Source organism: Dermacentor albipictus, chromosome 4, assembly GCF_038994185.2.
Source record: "Dermacentor albipictus isolate Rhodes 1998 colony chromosome 4, USDA_Dalb.pri_finalv2, whole genome shotgun sequence".
NCBI classification, from domain to species: Eukaryota; Metazoa; Arthropoda; class Arachnida; order Ixodida; family Ixodidae; genus Dermacentor; species Dermacentor albipictus.
The window spans coordinates 10336897-10356137 of NC_091824.1; the positions used below are offsets into that span (position 1 = coordinate 10336897).

The following is a 19241-nucleotide window of genomic DNA, read 5'->3' on the forward strand; positions in this document are numbered from 1 at the left end:
GTTATCTGTCCAACTACACATTTCATGTTCGGATTGGTAACTTCCTTTCTCGTCTATTTACCCAGGAGACTGGTGTGCCACAAAGTGGAGTGCTGAGCTGTACTTCATTCCTTGCAAAATTGAATTCGCTCCATACTATCATACCACGTACAATGTTTTATTCTGTATATGTGGATGATATCCAAATAAGTTACAACTCATGTAATCTTTGTGAGCGACAAGTGCAGCTTGGCTTGAATAAATTGTCTGATTGGGCAGACGAGAACAGTTTTAAACTAAACCCTCAAAAAAGTATTTGCATTCTCTTCTCCAATAAGAGAGGTGCAATACCGGAGCCCGTTATTGATCTTAATGGAGAACAGCTATCTGTGAGCCACGAACATAAATTTCTAGGCCTCATTTTAAATTCTAAACTAACTTTCATTCCACACTTGAAATATTTGAAAATGAAGTGCTTGAAGACAATGAATCTACTGAAGCTCTTGTCCCACACATCTTGGGGAAGTGGCAGAAGATTCCTCTTGAGCTTGTACAAAAGTCTTATACGGTCACGCCTTGACTATGGAGCCATTGTGTATAACTCTGCGACACCTAGTGCTTTGAAGATGCTGGATTCCGTTCAGCACTTGGGTTTCCATGTTGCTACTGGTGCGTTCAGGACTAGCCCTCTAAAAAGCTGAATCCATCAAATGGTCTCTACATCTTCAGAGAACATATTTGAGTTTCTCTTACGCCCTGAAGGTCAAGTCAGATTTGTATCATCCATGCCACTCAGTTATTTACGACCTGTCCATGGCCAGGCTGTTCCGTAACCGCCTAGGCACTAGACCTTCTCTGTCCCTTCAGTCGGAAGCATTGTCCGAAGAGACAGGCGCCTCAATTTTAGAGAATGTCGTAATGGCGACTATGTGGCTTCCACCACCTTGGGAGTGGCAGAGAGTGTAATGGCAGAGAGTGTGATGTCTCATTTGCAGAAATATCAAAACCAGCACCTGAAGCACACACACGTTCACATCTTATTGAGCTTCAGGAGAAGTATTCTTGTGCTGAATTTTACACAGATGCCTCTAAGTCTTCTTCTGGTGTGGCTTATGCAGCACTAGGACCAGCATTTTTAATATCTGGCACATTGAACCCACATACATGTATTTTTACAGTGGAAGCATGTGCAATACTCTCTGCAGTAAAGCACATCAAGGAAACAAATCTCGCTAGGGCTATTGTGTTCACAAACTTATTGAGTGTAGTCTGAGCCTTAATGAATGTATGTAAACATAAAAACACTGTCTTTAATGAACTGTACACATCGCTATGCTCAGCTTATAGTGCTAAACAAATGATCATCCTATGCTGGGTACCTGGCCACTGGCATAAAAAACAATGAAGCTGCTGACGAGAAAGCTATCTCAGTAGCTTTTAGCGACACGGACACAAGCATACCCATAAGCTGAAAATCCACTGGCAGAAACAATGGAATACTCAGATATCAAATTAACTGCACTTTATCAAACCCAAATTAGGATATTGGGTATCGGAGAGAACATCACAATATAACGAAGTGCTCCTTTGCCGATTAAGAATAGGACACACTTACGGCACTCACTCTTACCTCTTGACATAAGGGTATCCTCCAACTTGCAGTAAGTGCAGCCAAAATCGCAGTCCTGCACGTTTGTATTTAATGCCCTGCAATAGAAGAACAGAGGAAAAAGTATTTCATTTCTGCATATCGCGAAAATATACCTCTTCACCCAAAATTTTTTCTTAGCAATGAACCGCTTTTTAATCTGAAATTAGTCTGAGTTTTTAACTGAAACAAACACTCTGAAAATCATTTGGCCTGGGAATTTTTAGCGACGTATAACAGCCCCTGTACTCAAGGGCTTCCTTGAAGCTATAGTGTCATTGTCATGTTTTGTTGCATCATGCTTTTAACGAAACCCCATTGCCGTGGCCCACAGCACTACTTAGTCAGTGTCATTATTTTAGCAACTGTATATTTTACGCCATTCACAGCAACAGGTTTTAGGCATTTTTACAGCCAAGTCACATATACCATGAGGAATTCATTGTCCACACAATTCACAATGCATCGTTAACATAACGACTTGTCATGGCGCTCTTTGGCCAGACCTGGCCCTTGTGCCATAAAACACCACACATCATCAAGATTGCGTGACAGGCAATGGATGTATGGAATTGCCGCTACTTTTTGTTTCTTGTTTGTGTCATTGCTTCTCTGCTGATAGAGATTGCTTCCCTATCATTTAACTTGCGCCTCAGCTTCTGAAACTAATGCGTGGTCAGGGCAGCCAGATGTGTTCAGGCGACCTACTTGCTCTGAAAAACACTGCTGTACAAGGTGAGGGCAAGATTATTTTAGTACATTTTTAAAGCCCATGTTTGTTAGGCTTCTTTTTATGAGCTTAGAATGAGGCGATCCATAATGCAGTATTAGCTTGCTTGATAGTTGCTGCTAGCCCCAGCACGTTTGGTCATGATGAAACGTGATACATAAATCGGAAAACTTAATTGATCCATTCGATGGAAATTTATGACCCACCTCCACTGGTTCTAAAATTGCCCAAAATTTGTCAAAGTGCCATCAACATCAAAGTGTAGGCCAGTGACGGTTCTGTCAAAAGTTGCTGAAAAGTCATCCACGAACCTAAAAATTTTAAACATTAGCGCCTGCAAACTTATCGCTGAGTAGTGTATCAACCTGACCTAAGCATAACTCACTCAATATAGGGGCCAAGCAAGATCCAATACAAACATCGCTTTTCTCCTGGGAGAAGCATCCGTCTCATTGTACATAAGTACTTCTAAGGTAAAATGAAATTAGCTCGAGAAAGCTTGTAACCGGAACAACCACTGCATTCTGAAAAAGGATGGATCCAAGCCCGTCGATGCTTGCATCCATGCATTTTAGCACGTCTTGTTGAGGTAGATGACAGTACAGGTTTTTAATATGGATCGAAAGGGCGTCTAGGCTCTTCGTTGAATGTCTACTAAGAAATTTTACCACTTCCTTGGAATCCTTGATTGTAAAAGGATCATCGACCCTAAGAAGGCTCAGTTTATCTTGCAAGAAAAGAGCCATTTGCTTTTTGCCAGGTGTCTTTCTTGGATGCAATAATTCTGACAAGGCACTCTAGCTGAAGGCACTCTCGCGAGAAATTGGTGTACTTCCAAGGCACAATTCCTACAATCGCCTATGCTTCTGGCAAGGCTCGGCAGGTTTGAATATTGGTTTCCATGAGCTTTTCCGTGTGCGCAAGGTGTTCTAGGGTGTGTTAAACTGGCGCTGAAGCCTCCAAATGCTTTGTTAATTTTAGTAATGTCAAGTACAGTAATGTCGAGTGCTACACAATATTGGGCACTAATGAATAAGGGCACTTGCTTAGGCACTTCTCAAATGTAAAAGATATGAGAGCTAGTCAAGTTTCAGTCGAAGGTCGGTTTCAAATCGACAGCCTGCTCTTGTGCGAGTGAAAACCCCACGCGATGGGAAGTATTGCTCGCAATAATTTGTGCATGTGATGTCCAAGCGCTGATGAATATTAAACAACCGACGTTGGGGAAAATAAAGTTGCATTCGACATAAGTCGAACGGAATTGTCGAAGTAGCATGCATTCGTGAGCATCTACCGCTGTTTGTGACATCGTTAGACTGCAGCCTATACGTTGGGTCGGAAAATCGACATCCCGAATGAAGCTTCGGTGTCTCCACTGCTGCTGTCACTTAAATTATTTTCTGAGTCGACAAAAGCGCAAACAGTATTATGAAATAAATAATAAATAAATAAATCTTGCGTCTTTTTCATTGATGTGCATAGGAGCACTGTAGGCTAATTTTGACAATACATCCATTTTGTTTTATTTTTCCACACTCCCCAATTTGCCAAGAATTGTAAAATCCGACACATACCTAAAGTGTAATCGTCATTTCAGACGGTGCATGATGTTGCTAGTATGAGCGTTTCAATGGAAATGTTTAACCTGTAGAAGAACTGTCGATATATAGGCGCAGTAATGAAAAAGACTTCATTTATACTCTGGAGTGTGTTCAACAAGTTCGACCGGTCATATCCGGTGAAAAGGTTCCATATTGAAAAAAATAAAAGAATTGCTGCTTAGTGCCAAGGAAGACAAAATTAATTTGTTTTGCGAGAAAAAGAGATGTCTGCGTAAACAATCTAGAAAAACCCAGTCAGTCAGAAGCATTTCCTTAATCCGCAATTTAGTTAGCCCCCCCCTCCCCCCAAAAAATGTGTCGTGGCTACAGCTTCAAAATGTTTAGTAATAGAGCACGTGTCGATAGTAGTGATTCTAACTGAATAATACAGACTACGGTCACCATGATGATAAAAATAATTGCTTGGACGGAAGATTGCACAATATTAGTTTGATATTTTGATTGAGTTTTGATTTTTTTTTCTCAGTGTCTGTAAATAGTATGGTTTTCAAATTTTGTCACCAGGTTGCCATGAAAGTCATTGAAATTTAATGCAGATATCCTTGCCTTAAGTGCCACAAAAAAATTCATGAGAAGTGCTCACTTTTTGGTCTGTTGTTAAATTAGCGGTACATTAAAAATCTTTCTTTAGAAAAGGGCCATCCTCGATTTTTATTCCCAAAATAAGTCTATTGATTTGAACAAATGTCAGCGGAAAAATTCATCAATTATTTATTTAATTTGTTTATTTATTTAAAATGTCCTTACGGGCCTCGTATGAGACAATGGATAAGGGGGGCGTCACAGGACTAAACAAGTAGATATAGTGGCCATATAACAAAACATAATATACAAAAAATAAAAGTATAAAAATGTATACACATCTTATACAAACATTAAAGCATTGCACAAAAATAATAGGACCGGTAATATACACATTAGAGAGAAGACAAAAGATACAGTTCTTTCGATAAACAATTTAAGAAATATAGCCACTCTAATGTCATAGGGCAAAAAAATACAACAATAATGAGCTAAATAATGAGCTCATAAACAATAGAGCACATAACTGGAAAACAAACGAAAATTCATCATGCATTTTATTGAAGTTAGTCAGTGGAATATGAACTTATAAGCTGGCGGACTCTATCGGCATTTGTTTCGGAGACAATGAACTTGGGAAGAGCGTTCCACAACCGAGTGGCACGAGGAAGCGCCGACCAATTGAATGCATGAGTGTACCATAGATGCGTGTGAAGCTTACGTGATTATATAATCTGCGAGATTTGCAGGGTGCGACTCGAACCCGTAAAGATTACCTAGCCGCATGAACATACTTGTGAAATAATGATATGAATGCAAAATCACGAGTACTTAAGGGCTGATGTGAAATATCTCATTTTATTTATGAGATGCTTGAAACGTAAGTGTAGTTACGCGAGATTAATCTAATGGCCCTATTTTGAACTGATTCTAATAAGCTCATTAGGTTGTTTGATGGGGTGACCAGATTGGAGAGGCAGATTTGAGCAGGGAGCGAACAGTAAATCCGTCTGATAAGCTAGCTTGCGGATGTTCGAGGGCAAATTACGTAGGTTTTGGCATAAGTACCCCAGTGATTTTGAAGCATTAGCACATATGGTAGAAACGTGATGGGTGCAGGAAAGGCTTGGTGCAAGATTAATGCCTAATTATTTGTACGAAGTAGCTGTAGAAATTGGCTTATTATTTACGTGATATTGGAAATTAGATATTGAGTGTTTACGAGTGAAGGACATTACTTTGCATTTAGATGAATTAAGAGTCATGAACCAAGTGTTACACCAATCCAAACTAAGCTGAAGGTCGTTTTGAAGAATGAGGTGGTCATTGAGGTTAGTTATAAGGGTGGTAAATAATGCAGGCGTCTGCGAACATTCGCACTGGGGATGCCAAGTTATTGGGAAGATCGTTAATGCATATTCAAAATAGTAGCAGCCCAAGAACGCTACCTTGTGGCATGCTGGAAGTGACAATAAAAAGGGGCAAAGAAGGATTGTTAACGATAGTAAATTGTCAGCGATTAGAAAGTCCTGGATCCAAATTAGTGTCAGTGAATCCAATCTTAGTGTTTAACTTTGAAATCAGGTGGCAATGGGCTACGCAATCAAACACCTTGGAAAAGTTCAAGATGCTGTCAATCTATACATTATGATCCATGTCTAAATGCAGGTCAGTTGTGAATTCTAAAAGCCGTGTCTCACATGACAAACCTTTCCTGAACCCGTGCTGAATAGTGAAAAAAAAAAAGTTGTTTGATTCCAGGTAGTTGTATATGTGAGAAGCAATTATATGCTCGAGCATTTTACAACAAATACATGTGACCGAAATTAGCCAGTAGTTATCTGGTGAGTATCTGTCACCATTTTTTAATATGGGAACTACTTTCGCAGTCTTACAATCTGACGGGAGCACTCCTGAAGTTATTGACTGTCTGAGAACGTGATATATTTTGCTAGAAGTCATAACGGTGTTCTTTAGTATTTTGGAATTAACTAACTTGAGATTCTTTACAAGGGGTACAATGTTGTTGAGAGTAATGTCAATAGTACTGATAATACTGATAGACTAAATCGGAAACATCAGGTATTGTGGAGGGACCTTCGGTACTAAATGCAGATGAAAAATGTGTTGAAGCATGAAAAGACGCTCATAGTCTGGAAGGGGCAAATTGTTGCTATCATGTAAAGAAATGTGATTAGTGTCGCGATTCAGAGAGAGAATCTGCCAAAACTTTTTAGGGTTGGGTCTGAGAAGAGATGAAAAGTCATGTGAAAAATATTTATCTTTAGCAGCGGAGGCCTAGGCCCAGCCGACTAAACTGCTGGTGCTCATTAAAGTTCACTCTCTCTCTCTCTCTTTAGCAGCGGATAAAGCGGAGTTGCTTTTTTAAACAATGATTGTATTCTTCTCAAGCCGATGGAGCATCCAATCGTTTAGCACTCCTGTATAAGTGTTTCTTTCTGTTTCGAAGTCACCAAAAGAAGGTGAACCAAGGGTTCAATTTATTATTGGATATTTTGATTACTGGGATGTGCGGGTTTACTAATAAACATAATCTGTCTCCAAAGAGTGCCCAGTTTTCCTCAATCGGTGTACTGTAAAAAGCAGGAAGAAATGCATTATTGAAAACAATTCTAGGTCAGCATTAATGGTAGCATAGTCACCCTTGTTGTAGTTTCAAATTGTTTCTTTTTACCATACCCGTATATGGTAATGGAATATTAAAGGTTAATTGGAGTAGATTATGGTTGCTAAAACCATCTAAGTATGTTATTTGCTGAACTGTTTCAGGGTTGCTTGTCAGTACTAAATCCAAGATGTTGGGACCGCAAGTGGGTTGGTTGACAGTTTGGGCGAAGTTTAAGTCTAGGGTTAAATTAATTCTAATGGCACTCGACAGGTAGAGGTTAACTTTGCCCAGTCAATGTGCGGAAAATTAAAATCCCCTAAAAGATAAATTATATCCGCTGGGCAGGCCTTAATTACAGTAGCAATGCTGTCGCGAAGGTTGGTGACAAAGGTTTGGTGTGAATCTGAAGGATGGTAACAGGCACAAATGAATACTTTCATAGAACAGGTTAGACAGGTGGCCCAAATGGTCTCTAGATTTGAGTCTGAGTTAACGTAATAAGATGTAATGATTTTTTTAATCGCAAGGATGACACCACCACCTCGCCTGCCAAAGCTGTCATGCTGGTACACATTGTAGGTGCTGGCGAAGGACAAAAATTCATTATGAGAAATATCTGGATGCAGCCAGGTTTCAGTGAGAATGACTATGTTGAAACCAGCATCTTCGAGGAAGGAAGAAACCTTTTCATGCTATGATGTTAGGCTTCAGATGTTGGTGAGCGACGATGCTGTTTTCGTTCTTGACAGCTGTGGGTGCACGTGCGCCCCTGCTCGTGCTGTTCCCCACACAACAGTTTGCATGTAACTATGTCGTTGTACCCATACACAGGCTATCAACCTATACGGTTTGTCTTAGCAAACTTAATCAGTTTTCTTCTGGCTTGGTGAGTGGTAAACGAGAAGTCTTTGTTATGCAAAAATGATAAGCCTTTAAGCTTACGTGCAGCTGCAAGAACCTGTTCTTTGTTTTTAAAAAATGGAAATGTTGCTATGAGAGGCCAGTGCTTGTCTGCATTGTATCTGCCTAGTCGATGTACACGTTCAAACTGTGCAAAAGTTGTGTTTATTTCCAGAACATTGGCTCCCACGGCTGAATCAGCCGAGCACTCCGACGGAGCACTTACATCTAGTGGGGTTACCCTTGCGTTAACAAGTTCGATTTGTCTCTTAGTGGCTGCTAGCTTGCCTTTAATACTTTTTAGTTCAGCATGTAGTAGAGCATTGCCTTGCTCAAGCTTGGTTACTTTTGCTAGCACAGCAGCCTCACCCTTATTAACGCTTTTGAGTTCAGCAATGAGTGCTGCATGCCCTTCCTCTAGTTTAAGAATTCTATGACGCCAGCAAAAGCATCAGCCTCAGCCTTCGTCATTGGACCAGGATTGGGCTCAACATCACCAGAAAGCATGAGCAACAATTCCAGCAATACACAAAATAAATCAGATGAAGTAGCCAGCGCTCGTTTCAGTACACCTAGCAACTCTACAGGGCACAGCACGTTTAACAAGCGGTAATCGCTGGTCTTCACATACGAAACACCAGAGAGGTAACTAACCTGCAAAAGCAGCTTGTGTGAATTCGTCATCTCAGTTGCGCTGCTGTGCCTGAAGCCGCTGATGTCTCAATGGCTTTTGTATCCGTCGCCGGTGGTGCAGAACATAGCAAAGCCTTGTTGCCAGACACGGTAGCTGAATCCATCTGAAGTCGGTGCCGGTGGCACGGCATCTGGCCATGGCAGAAACAGAAATCCAGAATCCAGTGGACATGAACTCGGCAGGCTAGAGTAAAGCACCGAGAAACAGGTAGCCTGCAAAAGCAGCTTATGGGAATTCGTCATCTCAGATGCTGTGCCATGCCCCTGATGGTACTCCCTAATGCAAAATTTGAGCGCAGCTTTATGTGTTTTCATTTCGCGATATATTGAGGCAACGAATTTGAGAGAGAGAGACAGAGTCGGCGATCGTCAAAACTCTGATCTGCGGGCTTAAGTGCGTCGGCTTTTACGCATGACTCGTCCAAGGTTCCAGTGTAACCGATGGTGCCACATGGCTTCCAGAAAGTACTACACAATTCGCGTCATGAGAGATGTTCTTTGACCTGAACTATATCGTGAGTGGATAAATGAGGGCAAAATCGAAAGTGTGTGTGGGAGAAGAAATTTTGTATCTCCAAGAAAGGTTCGAGCCGTTTTAGGAATACATACTGAAATAGCTTTCCAATGCATGATGTGAGAGAAAATGGCCATATATTTTGGATCGAGAGGTTTTTTGGGCTTGAGCGTGAAAGTGATTTCGGCATGCGCCATTCCAGAGAAATAGTGCCAGCGTGCGAGTGCTGATTGCACATAGCACAAGGTGTTTCCAGGTCGTCATCCAGGAGATTTCACAGAAGGGTGTATCGTATCCTGTCCTCGCCGGGTGCCGTGTTCCTGTGAATGTCTGCGAATGCGGCCTTGATTTCGTGAACAGCTGTTTCAGTGCCCAGTGGGTCTCTTTCTTCTGTGTACGGACAGCCCGGATAACTTGGCCTAGAGCCACATGAGATACCTTGGTTGAAGGTTATTTAGGAGCTGGCCTCCGTCTCCTCCGTACTGGTAGAGTAGTATTTGAAGCTGCTGATTGTAGTATTTTGTGTTTCTCGGTTCTATTACTGACTGAAGGATGGCCCAGGGTTTTGTGGTGCCTAGTGCACCACTTGGCTTACTGCAAAAGGTATGCCAGTTAGCACTGGTCAGCTGGTCTGCGTATTCCTGGACTTGCTCAAAGGCATAACTGTAATATTTATTTCATCAGTCTTAAAATTTCCTGCAATATCGCATTTCCCTTTCTTCCCCTTTCGTCCAAAATTGTAAGCGAAGATACCCCAAAAAGTTCACCGACAATTACGATACTCCCTAATGCAAAATTTGAGCGCAGCTTTGTGTTTTCATTTCGCGATATATTGAGGCAAAGAATTTGAGACAGATGTAGCTGATTCGGCGGTCGGCGAAAATCTGATCTGTGGGCCAAGTGCATCGGCTTTTACGCATGACTCATCCAAGGTTCCAGTGCAACTGGTAGTGCCACGTGACTTCCAGAAAGTGCTGCACAATTCGCATCGCGTATACAACCAGATTACAAAAGAATCGCAGACCATCCAATCGAAACAAGCGTGAACGAGACCAAACCAAACAAGTGCAAGGGAGAGCCGACGCGAGCAGACGATAGTACGAAACGAGTGGTCTGGCTGAGACTAGAGACGAGTACGCATCGAGCGGTCGGGCGGGTCAGCATGAGACCACCTTCCTGCACGCACGTCGCTGAAGGGCCCGCTCTCATTGGTCTCTGCCGTTCGCGGCTCGCGTCTTTCATTTGCAGCTCTGTGTTCGCTCTTTCAACTTTCACTGTTGCGCTCGTTCGCTCGGTTACGCCGCTGCTCGCCGCAGGAATGGGCCATTAAGAGCTGCGCTCTAAAACATGCTGCATCATTTTTCTTTGAGAATCGCAAAGGGTGGGAAATGTTGACTGCTGCTGCGACAAATGTGCATGCTCATTATTGCACGTTGCATTCGTTTGCGTCACGAGAATGAAGGCGAGTAGGAGGATGATGTAAATGTGATTAAAAGACACGCACAATAGATGAAGATTAGGCACATGTAGTGCCACTTTCAACTTGTTTATTCCAAAATCCGGTCATCACTTATATGCGCTTACACACGTGACACTTGACATGTGCACTGCCCTCATTTAGACAGCTGAAAACCGAAGTTTCTTTTCTGAGAGAAAGCTGCATGGCCCCTATCCCACAACCATTACTTCGTGAGCCTAAGGAATGCAGTAAAGAACAAACCAGGTGTCTGCTGCATTGAGCAAAAACAAATGCTCTCTATACAGTAGGAACTGACCTGTTTTCACATGTTCGAAGCTACTGCTTTCTCTTGTAGCATGGACATTTATATGGCTAGTATTGCCTACAGAGCTCCACAAGTTACTTTGCGTGATCTCTCAAAAGTTGGGAACTAGGAACCGGTTCGATACTTTGTGTATTTCATATTTTTTTAGAGCACAGCTCTTAGGCGGCCCGTTTCTGGGTTGAGCGTCTGCGTCCCTCAGCATAACCGCGTGAATGCGCTCGTGCACGGCTCGCGTGTTCGTCCTCGTCTTCTGCCACAGCTGACTCCGATGCCACTCGTCATGCCAGCGTTCCCATAATGCTCCTCCCTCTGCTAAGGCACTGAAGGCGCTGGCCCTAACAGGCGGTGCAGTGATTTCGGTCTCAATTTGTTTGCCTCGGTGTATCGCGCAATGAAAACACTTATCGCACTGTTCTGAAGCTTTGCATTCGGAGTATCATAATCACTGGGCACTTTTTTTTTTACTTTGTACTTATAGTAAAATATCAAATTATCACATTTCATTCGTGTTCCTTGTGGTGCTTCTTTGAAGTTTCTCATAAGAATTCCCAAATTGTCTGAAAAATTATAACTGCTGTACTTCCATCGAATACGGCTATGATCGGGCTATAATTTTATGTATCGCAGTATACGTTGCGACTACTACGTCTTGAAATAAAATCTTAAAACATAATAGCACCGAAAATGTGCTCATATGTAGCGCTAGCGAAAGAGGTAAATTAATATTGTTGGTACATACTGCAGCCCTATTGGGCTATTGCAGCTCAGTGGGTGTGAGAAGCAGAACAACTACAAACAACTACGGGGGCAATGGGAACAACACAGAAGGAAAGAAAATAATCGCTACCTGTTCGTTGGTCACTGAAAATAAGTTTAAAGGCAGAAAATTAGTGTTACCAGGCAAAGGATACCAATATTCAATTACACGTACGGGGAAAGAAACTGTATTTAAAAGTGTTTGTAGGGGCAAAATAAGGGGCGATGTTTAGGTGATGGTGCCTACTAGCATTGATGGTTAAGCAGGAGTTGGGTTATTATCTGATGAAATCGGCATGAGGAGTTAATAGTGCAATGCAGCAACTTTAGCGATTCCGTGCATTGGTGATTTGAGAGCGGTTGCAAGCCTGCGGAAGGTGAAAAATCCCTGTCTGGGGAGTGAATCGCTTTATTTTGGACTGCCTCGATTTGATTAATGTCGCATCGCTTGTGCGGATTCCACACAGGAGAAGCATATGCTATAGTGGAGGCCGGATTAGAGATCAGTATCCCTTGCGGCCATGATCTATGTGCGGCGCAGATAGCCCAACTTTTTCAGCGTTTTGTGTTTGGGCCAAGATGTGCTGGGTGTCAAAACAATACCAAGGTATTTATATTCCCTAACGCTCTAATGGGGCTATTGCTAATTTTGTAAGAAAAGCACGGAAGGCGTGGTTTTATCAGTTATAACGACAGTTTTACGGATGTTAATTGTCATTTGCCAGGTACCGCACAAAGAGCTAAAATTAGCAACTGATTTTTGAAACTATAGATAGTTCTAAAAACAGGAAATTTTATGATATAATATGCAGTCGTCAGCATACAAATGCAAATTTGAGTTTATGTAATGAGGCAAATCATTTATAAAGATCAAGAAAAGCAACGAACCCAAACCGTGTGGCACTCGCCAGGGTATTTCTTGCTAGACTGCTCTGGCAGAAAACAACGATCACTGGTTATTAAAAAACCGGGTTTCTTTATCTAGGAGAGCCATCGAAGGCTCACTTACACACGTGTCTAGGCCAAGTCTGCACATGCATGCCGCTGCCAAAATTTCTCGCCTAAAGTCTAGAGTCTCCCCGTCCTACAAAGATGGCTTGATTGAATTTGGGGTAGCAAACTTTGCATTCCCTGGTATGTCTGGTGTGATTGGCACCGCTATCGCCCTGCAAGGAGCCAAAATGCTGCCGCAGTTTATCATTAATACATTGGCTAGTTTTGCCGATGAGGATAGCAATAGGGGCTTGTTGGTACGGCATATCTTATTTTGTTATAGCGCAAGCTTGACAAGGACAAAAGAAGGCACATCAGACACACACAGCTTTTGTCCTTGACAAGCTTGCGCTATAACAAAATAAGATAGTTTGGCCGACGTAAACACTGCCGCATCGCAGGGGAAACTGGTACACCACATTGGTGGCATAGTGCACGTACTGGTACTTGTGCTTAGTAGTACAGGCAGCCTTGTGGGGGCCATCCACCACGCACCTACATAGTTGGGATAACTTGCAGGAGGCTGAGAACACGGGTCAAATTTCACTTCAAGACAATACCGGAGCACCTATTTCAGAAGAATCCTCAGTTACTTTTAATAATTTTTTTATCTCGATGTTTAGACGCAAGGATTACTCTACCATTCCTGCAATCATAGGCGTAAACTACAGGTATATGGCACCAATAAAGATTGATGCCTCCAGCATCTCATATCTAATTAAGAAACTAAAGGTCTCTCCCTACCTCAGCCAGCATTGACGGTATAAATAATAAAATTTTAAAGCATACATCTACATATACAGCCCCCATCCTATAACGCAATTTTTGAGCAGTCCTTATCCGCAGTAAATTTACGATGTGAGTGGAAAATCGGGAAAATCATTCCCATGTTTAAGTCTGGCGATAAAAGCAAGATAAGTAATTGCTGACCCATATCATTAACAAGCATTCCATGTAAATTACTAGAGCATGTCAGCGTCTAATATTGTGCAGCACTTAGAAGCTAACAATTTCTTCTATCCAAAGCAACATGGTTTTAGGAAAGGACTTTCTTGTGAAACTCCCCTAATCGAATTCACTAATGAGCTATTCACATACATAGACAGTGGTTTCCAGATTGATAGTCTCTTTATTGACTTTGCCAAAGCTTTTGATCGAGTTTTCCACTCTAGATTGGTAGCCAAACTATCACCATTACTTTTAGACAGTCTTACAATATCATGGATAAGGAACTTCCTCACCTCCCGCGAACAGTTTACGTTTGCTGACAATCATTCATCTTGCTTGGCCGATGTGTCATCTGGTGTACCTGGAGGTAGCGTGCGGGGTCCACTATTGTTTCTCATCTAGACAAATGATTTGCCATCCAACATGCATCAGCAATCAGATTATTCGCTGATGATTGCATAGTTTATCCCCAAATTAAGACACCCGACGACCACATCGCTCTTCAAAAAAATCTAGATAAAATTACAAACTGGTGCACGCTATGGCAAATGTCATTAAATACAGAAAAATGCAAATTAATGACTATCAGCTGAAAGAAAACACTCTCTTTACACTTACTCACTTAATAACAGTGCTGTCACTGTCACCCCCTTGTACAAATATATCTCGGTATCCACATTACAACAAACTTATCATGGAAGGCGCCTATAAAACATGTTACAGCAAAAGCGTCTAGCGCATTTGGTTACCTAAAACGAAACCTATGTGAAACCCCTTCAGCCACTCGTGAAACAGCGTACAGAACCTTTCTTCGTCCTCAGCTTGAATTCGCTTTCGTCATCTGGTTGCCACATCAGCAGTATTTAATAAATTCTTTCAAATCTGTTCAAAACCGTGCCGCACGTCTCATAGCAAAAGACTACAGTAGGCATTCTAGTGTTACTGCTATAAAGAAATCACTGTCACTCCCGTCTCTTGAATTTAGAAGGATGATAGCTTTTCTTTGCTTACTGCACAAAATCACTCAGTCAGCACGCAGCTACGTTGCCCCCTTTCCCGCCCATTTCACACATCTCGCTGCTTATATAATGCACACAGTTTCACACATAAGTTTGGCCACACAAATGCATTTAACAAATCTGCATTACCTCTGGCAATAGCAGCTTAGAACGATCTTCCAAGCCACTTTGTTGAAATTAATAATCTGGAATCATTTAGAGGAACATTAAAAAAATGATGCCGTAGACATGCACACACATTGTTTCATTTGTAACATGTGACTTATCTGTCGCCATTCTTGTTTCTTGCAAGCAGTTTATAGGTATACATGCATCTGCAGTTCTTTGCCAGGAGTTTGATGACCCATGCGCCTTTCTGATTGTCCAGAGTGTTGTTGTTCTTCATTTGCTTAATGTTAAGCGGCATCTTTTTTTCAATTGTTTGATTTAATGTTAGCTATGTTCTCCTGTATTTGCTACATGTTGTTTCTCTTACCCCCCCTCACTATGCTCCAGTTGGAGCCTGTGAGGTATGTGTATAAATAAATAAATAAATACATACATAAATACATAAATAAATAAATACATAAATACATCAATAAATAAATACATAAATACATCAATAAATAAATACATAAATATATAAATAAATAAATACCTAAATGCATGCATGCCCTGTTTAGCCGCTGCCTTCTTCATGTTGTGTGCCATATTATGCACATAGGGCATGACTTCTAGGGGGCCTCTGTTTAGGGGGGTCGCCTGCTTCTGCCTGTGTGCCTGGTGCTGCAACTTCCAAAATAGGAATTCACCCACTGCCTGAAGAAGGGCTGAAGGAAAGCCTGCCTGTTTCAACTTATCTGCTTGGGTCTGAAAACTTTCAGCTGTCTTGTGCTGACATGACTTTAAAAGGGCTGACCTCAAACAGCCGATAGCTACGCCTCTCTTAATTAGTTTAGAGTGTGAAGAGGAGAATGGTAAAATGGTCTTCTTAGAACGCGGCATATAGGCCCAGCACACATGATCAAGCATCTCAAAGGAAATGTGTAAAACAAAATGCCTTGCTCTTGCTGCTGTTCAAGGGTAAATTAAAGGTTAAGGATTTGGAACAATGTGTAATAACTTCTAGTACTTCCCCAGCAACACTGCTACAACTCGCTTTGCAGTCAACATTTATCAGGACTAAGAAATCGTCTGCACACCTAACACTATTTAAACACCAAGGTTGGTGGTGTTCAGCTGAGCTTGAAGCTGGCAGTTAAACCTAACCTGGTAGATTTTATACAGATAGGCGCTACACACGAACCTATGCAGAAGACCTATTTCTCGGTGTAAGGGTTCCGTTCAAATTTTGCAAGAGTTGCACATAGGTAGAACCTTAAAAGTTGCAAAAGAAACTTCTCTGGAGACACCACAGTTGTTTCAAAAAGGCACTACACCAGACAAGTCGATTAGCTCGCTGACCATGCAAAAAAGTTCATAATGCGGAACAGAGTTGAAGAGCTCTTCAATATCTATTGGAATGCTGAAATTCGCACCTAAGTTACTTTGTTGAAGCACCGCTGTAATATCTTCTGAACACATAGCAGTTTTCGGGCCTGAGGCTGTTGAGATGCTTCATGAGGTATCTGCTGAGGATGGCCTGCCAGCTGCTAGCAATAGTCGCAGAAAAAGGCAGCTGGCAGACCATCGTGTTTTTCAGTATGTCAAAGTATGCTGTGCGTAGGTGTGACCTTTTGCTGCTTTGTGTTTCATGGGTTAAACCTGGGTTGCTAATTACCGCTCCTCCTGTCCTTTACTTCATCTCGCATCTTGTCTGAAGTCGCAGTTCTTTTCCTGTTTAAACATGTTGGACCAACTCACCCAAAATACCCCCTCTTGAATCCCTTTCTTGTTTTCCTCCTTTTATTCTGTAATTGACGGCGATGCTATTCTAAGGTTCCCCTAGGGACCTTCTTCATTACTACCTACTCTGGCCTCCTGAGCACTCGTGGGCCCCTTAAAAAGCAACAGCGTGACCAGCAAGTCACCAGCCCACTTCTCGTCCAAGCCTGTAATTGAAGTGGATCCCGTCTCATTCAAATCTGACTGGCCACTGGCGCTTTCAGAACAAGTGCCATTGAAAGTTTATATGTAGAATCAAATGAGTGGTCACTCCATCTGCAGAGAGCATACATCAGCCTAACACATTTTTTGAAAGTTCACTCTAATCGTCAACATCCATGTTCAAATACCGTTAACATTATGACATGTGCTACACTCTTTCGTAATTGTCCCTCTGTAAAACGACCATTTTCACTGCGCATGAGGGAGCGTAGTGATGAAATGGATGTCCCACTCCTCAAAGATTGCTTAGTGCCTCCAGCTAAGCTGCTACCGCCTAGGGAGTGGCAACTGATGCAATGTGATATATCTTTTCTACAAGTTACAAAACATGCTCCAGAGATCGAAATCCTGGCCATACCTGGCCCTTGCACCATTAAACATCAAACATTAATTCTTCTCACTTCCCTGTTTACTTCGACAGCCTCGAAACCTTTCTGTCGGCTCATTTTCCATATCTCGTCATTAGCAGTCACTACGGCTCTTTGTACGTGACTGTCACGTACAGGCACCTCCGGCACCGTGCACACCAAGGTCTGCACCTGAGGTGACAGCTCGCACAAGTCGTCTACCCCCTTGGCCAAGCGCTGGGCTAGTCCTTTCCTGTTTAGGACATCATTTAGCCCACCTGCTACAAGGACAAGCTTGCGCACGTGGACATTTTCCGTGAGCTTTGATGTCGGATGTCAGCGCCACCTATCGGTGAAGTTGGGAGATAGCCGCGATGACGGCATATGGCCTCTGAGATTGGAAGGCGTTGTAGTTGTGTGCACTACACTTTAACTGTCTATAGCAACTGCACCTATGTGCAAAGCTTCTATAGCGCTCTGCGCATGCACATTGTGGGCCTGCTATATTTTAGCATTTAGCGCGGTGTCACTTACGCTATACTAAAGCTGTCTATTGAGCAGGGATTGTCGGCTGACCCTCGCAAGTTCCACTCTCACACACAGTATGTCTGCGCGGCAACAATGTTATTGTGCTTGACTTCATACGGAACATCACGGTAATAATGACAATGGCTGAAATACGCAGGTACAGTGTCCATATATTTGCTGTTGCAATACAACAAACTGCTAGGGCAGCTGGCGTTGTTAATGGTGGGCCCACTGATGGCTCCTTGCAGGAGGGAAGTTAGTACCATTGTACTACCTCCAATGCACTGGAAAGAGTTCGCGGGGCTTTGAAGACATTAATGATCTCTGATTTCATTGAGGTTTGAAAGCGGGCGTGCGGCTCCGGTATAATGTGCATACGAGGAGCTGATGACCGAGTGGTCACTTACTTATTCTCAGCTAAATTCAGGTGCTCTTATTCATTAAAACCAAGTCGTCACAGCGTACAACTTTCGTATGCTCAGCAAATTCCAAGGTGATCTGTGCTGTTTCTGTGTTTTGCAAGAACGACACGGTTTTTGACTGGTCGGTCCCCCCTTTTTCTTTCCCTTCTCCAGCTTGGCAAGACCTTTCAAGAAGCTGCTTCACCTGTTTTCATTTTGTCGAAGCTTGAGGCATCTGCCAGTAGCGGACTCTCCGAAGCACACTAATGACCTTGCACTATTTGAATGAACTAACACATGCTTGGGCCAAGCGTCACTTGTGGTTTTTACAATTGAGTGGTGTATCGGAAAGCAGCAGCTGTGCTGTTCATTATTGATGCTTAGTGGTGTTTGTGCAATGTTACTGCCTCTTTGTGCTATGCAAATGCCTTATGTCTTCGACCTTTTTTTTTTTTTGTAGGTTTGTGCGAATACTCCAGTATCGCGGAATCAAATAGTGAATGTTCAGCATTGTCAGTGAAACATCCGGCGTACTTGGTGCCTTAGCACGCGCAGCCTTTTTATGGCACTTGGTTTCGGTCGTTACAAGGTTTGTCGGTTGGTAGGACTGCGATTGAAACGACGGAGGGAACGGCAACAAAGGCAGCACTTATTTCGGAAAGCATGAAAGCATGTGCAACGATCGGGCTTATTGACCGCTGGAAGCTGTCTCGGATACGTGTGTTGATAACACATAGTCATGCAGTTTGGAGCCTTCTGTCCACATGTGTGAGTTCATAAGCACTCGGGCTATAGCTTGGCCCACGGACCCGAACGCTGCTTCAGCAGTCCAGCCATTAGGCCCTGTCGGCGCTGCTTCATCTAGCGTCGGAGACAAAAATTACGCTTTGCTGCCAATTCGACACAGATCTATCCGCAATGGCTGCACAACACTCACAAAGCCCTCAAACCACCTTGCCAACTAAATCGAAGCATGGTATGGTACTAAACTCAGCGCTCCCTACTTTCCTGTCAAGAATCCTGTGTCACGCTGATAATGCGCAAGCCATTCGTGACTTAGAAGTATCAGGCTCCCAGCGTTAAAGAAAGGAAATGTGGGCAAGACAGATGATGATTATGATTGTGGGACAAGATTAGCCTCCA

The 19241-nt window shown here is 42.6% G+C and overlaps 1 protein-coding gene across 6 annotated transcripts in view; it reads left to right on the plus strand.

Moving 5' to 3' along the window:
• Amph (amphiphysin) overlaps positions 1–19241 on the plus strand; it is a 284018-nt gene that overhangs the window by 228693 nt on the left and 36084 nt on the right. The window lies entirely within an intron of this gene.